The 10,466-nt window shown below is 36.4% G+C and overlaps 1 long non-coding RNA gene across 2 annotated transcripts in view; it reads left to right on the top strand.

The window, feature by feature from the left end:
• The first annotated feature begins 1,595 nt into the window (after window positions 1–1,595).
• LOC135201697 (uncharacterized) overlaps window positions 1,596–10,466 on the top strand; it is a 56,478-nt gene continuing 47,607 nt past the window's right edge. The window contains exon 1 of one of the 2 annotated variants that reach the window (XR_010311588.1): window positions 1,596–1,679. This is a non-coding gene — a long non-coding RNA (uncharacterized LOC135201697). The other variant, XR_010311589.1, reaches the window with a different exon arrangement.

The raw sequence follows: 10,466 nt of genomic DNA, 5'->3' as shown, positions 1-10,466 counted from the left end.
TTGACGTAGGCCTATGCTTTAGGACCAAAAAACTGAGGCTAAGCGTCATAAATTAACTTTCTATTCTTCTTTCTATGAAGATATGGTGCTTAGGTCTAGTCGAACCTGTTACTAACTTATTGTGACTTGTCATTTTCTAACTGGACTTGGCGTAGTAGGTCTAGACCGAAGAACCATAGGTTACGAAGACCAAGTTACGTAAATAAATTGCCCGACGTAAGCGTGGACTTGACTAGGCCTAGACTATAGAACCGAGTGATTTGGACCAACTCTTAGATTTAGTGTTCGACTTGAGGACGGACAAAAGGACCTAGACTAAGCATTATAGATTAACTTTATCTTCATCCTATGAAGATACGGGAAACGTATTAAACTTGACGTAGTCTTAGACTTAAGGATCGAAGGACTTAGACCAAGAGACATAAATTAACTGTATCTACTTCCTGTGAAGTTACAGGGGCTAGGCCTAGTCGAACCGTGAGTACTCTCGTAAATATAAATACCACACAGAAGAAGGACAACTCACAATGACTTGTCCTTCTTCTGATTGGATTGACGTAGGCCTAGACCAAGGGACCAAAGGACCTGGACCAACTCTCATACATTAAGTGTATCAGATTTTGCATTGTTTTGCAGTAAAAATATTACTTTTAATATGGTCAAGTGACATTGTCTAATCTAATTACTTTTATCACAAGTGATCACCATCCGTATAAAAGAGCAAAATGGAAACTAGATACATTAGAATTAATAACGGGAAATTCGCGAAAATCGCTGACATTTCGCTCAAGCTCGGCGACTTGGAAACCACGTAAAGTCTACCGTGTTCGCGTGAGTCTGCCTGCTAGTGGGTCCTGGCTAGACCGATATGCAATTCGTCAGCGACTGCGTCCGGTTTTATCGAACTTCCATAACGTGACGAGGCGATTGGTTTTCGCCAGTTTTGGCTTCTGTCAAGGTTTTACACACATACGCACACACACACACACACACACACTCCTTTGCGCATAAGCGCGCATATACCAACGTTAACAGACATGCGTCTATTGCACACAAGTATAATATGCAATGCATTTGTGCTTGTGCACGGCGATTGACGACCTATTTGGCACGCGTTCCCGCCTCTGGCATACAGGGTATTATTGCTTAGGGGCATGCACGTGCATTGCATTCCTCGCCTAGAGGGTATGCAAGCCAGCGGTTGATAATCTATGCATTCGGGTGTGAATGCTTGCTTGCTTTTGCATATGCCATGCTAAGGGGAATATGAAGAATTTTCAGGAATTGAATGCGCATAAATGTAGGGCATGCAAGCAGTGGAAGCTATAGAAATAGAGAGAGAGAGAGAGAGAGAGAGAGAGAGAGAGAGAGAGGGAGGTGGGAGTTAGCTTGACAGCCGAAGCATTTGCTTGTGTATACAGTAATTACGTATACGCTATGTTGACGCACGCAACGCGTATGTATGCCGGGTATGTGGGCAAAGAAAGTTATGAAAATGAAGTCTGTGTGTGAGAGAGAGAGAGAGAGAGAGAGAGAGAGAGAGAGAGAGAGAGAGAGATTACCAACTTGGTGCCAAGTTGAGTCTACTAGAACTTCGGCAGCCGAGCGAGTCAGTAGCCCAGTGTAGCTTTGACCGTGACTGAGTGACGACGTCTCCTGCGGCTCTCCTTTCCCAAAGGGTGACTTTTATTTCTTTTTTTTTCGCGTACAGTTTCGTATGCGCGCGTGCGCAATCCACGCAGATTGTTATATTATTCTTGTTATAACAATCTTTTGTTTTGTGACCGAGTTGAAAATTTCGTGATCTTCCGGTTGTAGATAATAAACGAAGACTGTGTTAGGGTGTAAATATTTATTTTTTTTTAATTTTACCGGAAGGACTTTTTAAGAGTTTTGAAACACGTGGACAGTGAAAAAAGATTGTTTCCTTGTCGGTAAGTTTAATTCTCTCTCTCTCTCTCTCTCTCTCTCTCTCTCTCTCTCTCTCTCTCTCTCTCTCTATTATATATGTATACATATATACATACACACACACACACACACACACACACACACACACACACATAATATATATATATATATATATATATATATATATATCTATATATATATAATATATATATATACATGTATATATATATATATATACATGGTATATATATATATATATACACACATATACATATACATACACATATGAATATACGTATACGTATATATATGGTGTGTATATATATATATATATATATATATATATATATAGATATATATATATGGTGGTATATATATATTATATATATATATATATATTATTATTATATATAATATATATATACACGAATAGTGTACTTAAAACTCTAATTATATAATAACAATAATTGTAATAATTGTAAAATAAAAGCTTTAATTTAGATTATTATTATTATTATTATTATTATTATTACTGTAACCCAAACGTAAATAAAAAAAAAAGCCAGCCTAGCAGATAAAAACATAAAAAAGAAACAACAAATAAAGTTTATACAAACCTCCATCAACTGAGGAGGAATTATGAAAGAAAAAAAAAAAGTTCAAAAAAGGTCACAATAATTCTTAAAGCCTTTCCCTGACCTCAGGTGAATCCAGGTTACCGTATTGTTCGCCTTGCATTTTTTTTTTTCTGCCCCTGGAACCCTGCATTGTGGTCATGTTGAATTTCCCTTTACCACTATGGTTAATTCATTTTCTTGGTGGCGACGAATTTGGTCAAGTTGTGGATATGTTGTATACTTGCACATACACATGATGTATATATGTTGTAAACATGTATACATGTAATATGTTGTGTACATGTTATGTATATGTTGTGAACATGTATGTATATTGTATACATGTATCTATGTTGTTTACATGTTTTATATGTATTGTGTACATTTATCTTAGTTGTGTACATGTTGTATATGTATTGTATACATGTTGCATATATGTATCTATGTTGCGTGCATGTTGTATATGTATTGTATACATGCTGTATGTATGTTATATATATGTAGCTATGCTGTGTACATGTATCTATGTTGTGCACTTATAGTATATATGCTGTAAACATGTTGCATGTATGTTGTATACATGTATATATGTTGTATACATGATTATATGTTGTATACATGTTGTATAAATGTTGAAAAGGGCCAGTATCTTTTCAGCATTAGCAACTCTTGGTAAGTTTTAGAGCTACAGATAACTTGCTGTTAATCATTTAAAAACATTCTCTTTGGAAAAAGATTGCCTTTTCCGTCCAGATCCGCTGGTTTAAAAACATGTCGTAAACACACTGGGAACTGTTGCATACATATCACTAACAGGTTCTATATATATATATATATATATATATATATATATATATATATATATATATATATATATATATATATATATACTATATGATTACTTGTTTTTATATCAGTTAAAAATAATTACCATTAGACTTCGCTTATTTTACCCGTCTGAGACATGTTGGGAGCTTGTTGCACACATATCACAAACATGTTGAATACAAGTCAGCGACTTATTGGTATGTCCTAATTAGTGCTTTCCCGAGATTATGAAGCATTTGCCAGAGACCCGTTCTCCACACACGAGTATTGATATGTTTTCAACTTGTGAATGATATATATGCGATAAGTTCCCAACATATTTCCGACTTGGTGAAGATATGTTTTTACTGCATTAAAACATGTACACGTGCGCGCGCGCACACACACTCAAAACTCGCGAGAAAATCCATCAAACCCAAACATAGCGGTCAGGGAGCTTTATTAGTTTTGGCAAGACGTAGATAAACCACATGTAGACGCCACATACCGCATACCCACCTACACACATACAAAACACACAGACACACACACACACACGTGTCTTTAAAACACTTTTTCGTCGTTTTTTTTAACCTTTGAAACTTGATTTTCAATCAAAACCAATCGACTTATCGACGGAAACTCGACGTCGAATGAATTCGTATACTATTTCCAGCCTCTTAGGTAGAGGTGGATAGGTGAATAAAAGTAAATAAAGGTGTTACGAATTGCATAACAGGTGAATAAAGGTGTTAGGAATTGTAAACAAAGCAGGTTGTTAAAAAAGGGTGTAGGTAATTGCATAACAGGCGAATAAAGGTGTTAGGAATTGTAGAGCAGGCGAATAAAGGTGTTAGGAATTGTAAAGCAGGTGAAAAAAGGTGTTTGGAATTGTAAAGCAGGTGAAAAAAGGTGTTAGGAATTGTAAAGCAGGTGAATAAAGGTGTTAGGAATTGCATAACAGGCGAATAAAGGTGTTAGGAATTGTAGGAGCAAGGGGGTTGTAAGGTGTAGCGATTCAGGCGAATCCAAAGGTGTTAGGAATTGTAGAGCAGGCGAATAAGGTGTTAGGAATTGTAGCAGCAGGCGAATAAAGGTTGTTTGGAATTGTAAAGCAGTGAATAAAGGTGTTGGAATTGTAAAGCAGGTGAAAAAATAAAGGTGTTATGTTGTAAGGCATTGAATAAAGGTGTTAAGGAAACTTGTAGCAGGGTAACAAAGGTTGGTTTAAGGAATTGTAAAGGCCGGGGTGTTAGGAACTTGTTCAAGCAGGTGTTAACCTAAAGGTGTTACGGAATTGCCTAAAAGCAGGTGAAAAAATAAAGGAATGTTTGCGGGAATTTGTAAAGCAGGTGTAAAAGAGGTGTTAGGAATTGCCTAAGGCAAGTGAATGAAGGGTGTTGGAAGGAAAATTGTAAAGCAGTGAATAATAAGGTTGTTTACGGAATTGTAAAAGCAGGCTGATAAAGGTGTTATGAATTGTAAAGGCATGGTGAATAAAAAAAGGTGTTGAAGGAATTGTAAAGCAGGTTTGAACAAAGGTGTTAGTTAATTGTAAAGGCAGGTTGATTAAAGGTGTTAAAGGAATTGGGCTAAACGGCGAAAATAAAGTTAGGAATTGTAAAGCAGGTGAAAAATTAAAGGTGTTAGGAATTGTTAAAGCAGGTGAATAAAGGTGTTAGGAAATTGTAAAGCAGTAAAAAGGTGTTTGGGGATTGTAAAGCAGGTGAATAAAGGTGTTGGAATTGTAAAGCATGTGAATAAAGTGTTTAGGAATTGTAAAGCAGGTGAATAAAGGTGTTTAGGAATTGTAAAGCAGGGTGAAATACAGGTGTTAGGAATTGTAAGCAGGCGAATAAAGGTGTTAGGAATTGTAAAGCAGGCGAATAAAAGGTGTTAGGATTGTACCGAAGGCAGGTGGAAATCAGGTGTTAGGAATGTAAAGCAGGTGAATAAAAGGTGTTAGGAATTGTAGAAGCAGGGCGAATAAAGGTGTTTAGGAATTGTAAAGCAGGGCGAATAAAGGTGTTTGGAAATTGAAAGCCTAGGACACGCAAACAGGTGAAAAGGTGTTAGGAATTGTAAACAGCAGCAATAAAGGTGTTAGGAAAATTGTAAAGCAGGTCGACAAAATGCAAGGGTGTTTACACGGAAAAATTGTAAATTTAAAGCAGGAAGCAAATTAAAGTTTGTTAGGAATTGTAAAGCAGTGATAAAGGTGGTTTTGGAATTGTAAGCAGGTGAATTAAGGTGTTAGGGAATTGTAAAGCAGGTGAATAAAGGTAATTCATAAAATAGGAATTGTAAAGGCAGGTCGAAAAAAAAGGTAAAATTAAGAACCATAATAAAAGTAACTGTAAAGCAGCGAATAAGGTGTTAGGGAATTGTAAAGCAGGCGACATAAAGGTGTTAGGAATTTAAAGCAGGTGAAAAAAGAAAAGGTGTTAGGGAAACCCTTGCTAAAGGGCAGTGATACAAGTGTTTTGGAATTTAAAGCAGGCAATAAAAGGGTAGAATGTTAAAGCAGGTGAAAAAAGGGGTGTTAGAATTGCCTAACCAAGTGAATAAACGGGTGTTAGGAACTTTGTAAATCAACAGAACTAAATTAAGCTAAATAAGGTTGTAGAGGAATTGTAAAGCAGGCGAATAAAGGTGTTAGGAATTTTTAAAAGCAGGTGAAAAAAAGGTTTTAGGAATAAAGTGTTTTAACAAATGTGAATTAAAGGGGTAGGAATGTGAAAGCAGGTGAATAAAAGGTGTTTAAGGAATTGTAAAGTTTTTCAGGTGAATAAGGTGTTAGGAATTGTAAATCAGGTGAATAAAGTGAATTTAGGGAATTTAAAACGGTGAAATAAAGGGGTGTTAGGAATTGTAAGCAGGAGGTTGCCTCAAGTGTTGAATTGGTAAAGCAGGTGAATTAAAGGTTTGTTAGGAATTGTAAAGCGTGAACAAAGGTGTTAGGGCTTGTAAACAGGTGAATAAAGTGGTTTTGGAATTGTAAAGCAAGGTTTTGGAATTAAAGGTGGTTAAAAGGCATTGTAAAGCAGGTGACAAAAGGTGTTAGGAATTGCCTAACAAGGCGAATAAAGGTGTTAGGAAACTTGGTAAAGCAGGGGCGAAATAAGGTGTTAGGGAATTGTAAAGCAGGCGAATAAAAGGTTGTTTAGGAATTTTCCAAAGGTGAAAAAAGGTTTGGAATTGCCTAACAGGCATAAAGTTAGGAAATTGTAAAGCAGAGCGAATAAAGTGTTAGGAATTGTAAAGCAGGGTGAATAAAGGTGTTATGGATTGTAAATCAGGGAACGGGTTGTTTAAAGAATTGTAAAAAGCAGGTGAACAAAGGGTTAGGAATTGTAAAGCAGGTGAACAAATTGGTTAGGAATTGTAAAGCAGGTGAATAAAGGTGTTTTTGGAAATTGTAAAGCATAAAACAAAGTGTTTAAAGAATTGTAAAGGCAGGTGAATAAAGGTGTTGGAATTGCCTAAACCAGGCATAAAAGGTGTTTAGGATTGTTAAAGGCAGGGTTTAACAAAAGGGTTTGTAGGATTGTAAAGCAGGTGAATAAAGGTGTTAGGAATTGTAAATGCAGTGAAAAAAAAGGTGGGTTAGGAATTTGTAAAGCGGGTGGAATAAAAGGTTTTGGTTATTTAAAAGCAGGTGAATAAAGGTGTTTAGGAAATTGGAAAGCGGTGAATAAAGGTTGTTTTAGAAATTGTAAAGCAGGTGAAAAATAAAGGTGTTAGGAATTGTAAAGCAGGTGAATAAAAGGTGTTAGGAATTGTAAATCAGAATGGTGTTAAGAATTTTGGTTTAAAGCAGGCTACAAAGGTGTTAGGAATTGTAAAGCAGGTGAATAAAGGTGTTAGGAAATGTAAAGCAGGTGAAAAGGTGTTAGGAATTGTAAAGCAGGTGAATAAAGGTGTTTGGAATTGTAAAGCAGGTGAATAAAGGTGTTTGGAATTGTAGTCAGTGAAAACAAAGGTGTTAGGAATTGCCTAACAGGCGGAATAAAGGTGTTATGAATTGTAAAGCAGAAGGCGAATAAAGGGTGTTAGTTATTGTAAAGCAGGCAAATTAAGTGTTAGAATTGTAAAGCAGGTGAATAAAGGTGTTGGAATTGTAAGCAGGCGCAAATAAAGGTGTTAGGGAATTGTAAAGCAGGCGAATAAAGGTGTTAGGAATTGTAAGCAGGCGAATAAAGTGTTAGGAATTGTAAAGCAGGCGAATAAAGGTGTTAGGAAATTGTAAAGCAGGTGAATAAAGGGTGTTAGGAATGTAAAGCAGGTGACAAACCCAAGGCGTGGGGTTAGGTTGTAAAGCAGGTGAATAAATTGTTTGGAATTGTAAAGCAGGCGAATAAGGTGTTAGGAATTGTAAACACAGGTGAAAAAACAAAGTGTTAGGAATTGCCTAACAGGCGAATAAAGGTGTTAGGAACTGTAAAGCAGGCGAATAAGGTGTTAGGAATTGTAAAGCAGGCGAATAAAGGTGTTAGGAATTTTAAAGCAGGTGAAAAAAGGTGTTAGGAATTGCCTAACAGGCGAATAAAGGGGTTAGGAATTGTAAAGCAGGCGAATAAAGGTGTTAGGAATTGTAAAGCAGGTGAATAAAGGTGTTAGGAATTGTAATGCAGGTGAAGAAAGGTGTTAGGACTTGTAAAGGCAGTGACAAAGGTGTTTAGAATTTGTAAAGCAGGTGAACAAAGGTTTTAGGACTTGTAAGCATTGTGAATAAAGGTGTTTGGAATTGTAAAGCAGTAAACAAAGTGTTTATTGGAATTGTACCGCAAGCGAATAAAAGGTTTTTAGAATTGTAAAGCAGGTGAACAAAGTGTTAGGAATTGTAAGCAGGTGAACAAAGGTGTTAGGAATTGTAAAGCAGGGCGAACAAGTGTTAGGAATTGTAAGCAGTGAAAAAAGGTGTTAGGAATTGTCAAAACAGGCGAAAAAAGGTGTTAGGACTTGTGAAAGTTTTCAGGTGAACAAAGGTGTTTGGAATTGTAAAGCAGGCGGGTACAGGTGTAAAGGTTTGTTAAAGCAGGTGAACTAAGGTGTTGGAATTGTAAAGCAGGTGATAAAGTGTAAAGGATTCGGGAAAGGAGGAAATAAAGGTTTGTTGGAATTGTAAAAAGGCGATAAAAAAGGTGTAGGAATTGTAAGGCAGGGGTTGGAATTAAAGGTAAGGATGTAAACAGGAATAAAGGTGTTAGGGGAATTGTAAAGAGGTGAAATAAAGGGTTTGGTTAAAGATGTAAAGAGGCGAATAAAGGTGTTAGGAATTAAAGCAGGTGAAGGTGTTAGGAATTGTAAAGGCCGAAAATAAAGGGGTAGGAATGTAAAGAAGGTGAAAAATAAAAAGGTGTTAGGAATTGTAAAACAGGTGATTAAAGGTAAGGATTGTGCAGGTGAATAAAGGTAGGAATTGTAAGGCAAGGCTGGTTTGAATAAAAGGTGTTAGGAATTGTAAAGCAGGTTTGAAATAAAGGTGTTAGGAATTGTAAAGCAGGTGAAGGGTAGGAATTGTAAACAGGTGATAAAGGTGTTAGGAATTGTAAAGCAGGTGAAAAAGGGTGTAGGAATTGCCACAGGCGAATAAATGGTAGGAATTGTAAAGCAGGCGAATAAAGGTGTTAGGAATTGTAAAGCATGGTGAAGGTGTTAGGAATTGTTAAAGCAGCGAAGTTGGTTTTAAAGGAATTGAAAGCAGGCGAATAAAGGTGATTGTAAATAAAAAAAGGCAAGGCGAATAAAGGTGTTGGAATTGTAAAGCAGGTGAAAAAATGGTAGAATTCTAGGCGGCTGATAAAGGTGTTAAGGAATTGTAAAGCATGTAATAAGAAGGTGTTAGGAATTGTAAAGCAGGCGAATAAAGGTAAAGTTGAGGAATGAAAAGCAGGCGAACAATAAAAGGTGAATAAGGGGGGAATTGTAAAAAGCAGTAATAAAGGTGTTAGGAATTGTGCTGAGGAATTGGGACAGGTGAATAAAAGGTGTTAGGAATTGAAAGCAGGTGAATCTAAAGGTTGTTAGGAATTGTAAAGGAGGTTGAAAGCGTAAAGGTGTTAGGAATTGTAAAGGCAGGCGAATAAAGTGTTAGGATTGTAAAGCAGGTGAATAAAGGTGTTTAGAATTGTAAGCAGGGAATAAAGGTGTTAGAATTGTAAAAGCAGGCGAATAAGGTGTTTAGGAATTGAAAAGCATAAAGTGTTAGGCTTGAATAAAAAAGGTGTTAGGAATTGCCTAACAGCGAATAAGGTGTTTAGGAATTGTAAAGCATGGCAGTGAAAAAACCTAAGCGAATAAAGTGTTAGGAATTGTAAGCAGGCGAAAAGGTGTTAGGAATTGTAAAGCGGTGAATTAAAGTGTTAAGGAATTGTAAAGCAGGCGAATAAAAGGTGTTAGGAATTGTAAAGCAGGTAATAAAGGTGTTAGGAATTGTAAAGCAAAGGCGAATGAAATTAAAGTAAAGGTGTTAGAATTGTAAAGCGGTAAGGTGTTAGGAATTGTAAAGCAGGCGAATAAAGGTGTTAGGAATTGTAAAGCAGGTGAATAAAGGTGTTAGGAATTGTAAAGCAGGCGAATAAAGGTGTTAGGAATTGTAAAGCAGGCGAATAAAGGTGTTAGGAATTGTAGCAGGCGATAAAGGCTGTTGGTAATGCACAACAAGCGAATAAAGGTGTTAGGGAATTGTAAAGCAGGTGAATAAGGTGTTAGGAATTGTAAAGCAGGTGAATAAAGGTGTTAGGAATTGTAAAGCAGGTGAATAAAGGTGTTAGGAATTGTAAAGCAGGTGAATAAAGGTGTTAGGAATTGTAAAGCAGGTGAATAAAGGTGTTAGGAATTGTAAAGCAGGTGAATAAAGGTGTTAGGAATTGTAAAGCAGGCGAATAAAGGTGTTAGGAATTGTAAAGCAGGTGAATAAAGCTGTTAAAAAATGCATAACAGGCGAATAAAGGTGTTAGGAATTGTAAAGCAGGTGAATAAAGGTGTTAGGAATTGTAAAGCAGGTGAATAAAGGTGTTAGGAATTGTAAAGCAGGCGAATAAAGGTGTTAGGAATTGTAAAGCAGGCGAATAAAGGTGTTAGGAATTGAAAAGCAGGTGAATAAAGGTATTAAAAATTGCATAACAG

Source organism: Macrobrachium nipponense, chromosome 28 (assembly GCF_015104395.2).
Source record: "Macrobrachium nipponense isolate FS-2020 chromosome 28, ASM1510439v2, whole genome shotgun sequence".
Taxonomy (NCBI): domain Eukaryota; kingdom Metazoa; phylum Arthropoda; class Malacostraca; order Decapoda; family Palaemonidae; genus Macrobrachium; species Macrobrachium nipponense.
This window is presented reverse-complemented; position numbering and strand designations above follow the sequence as displayed.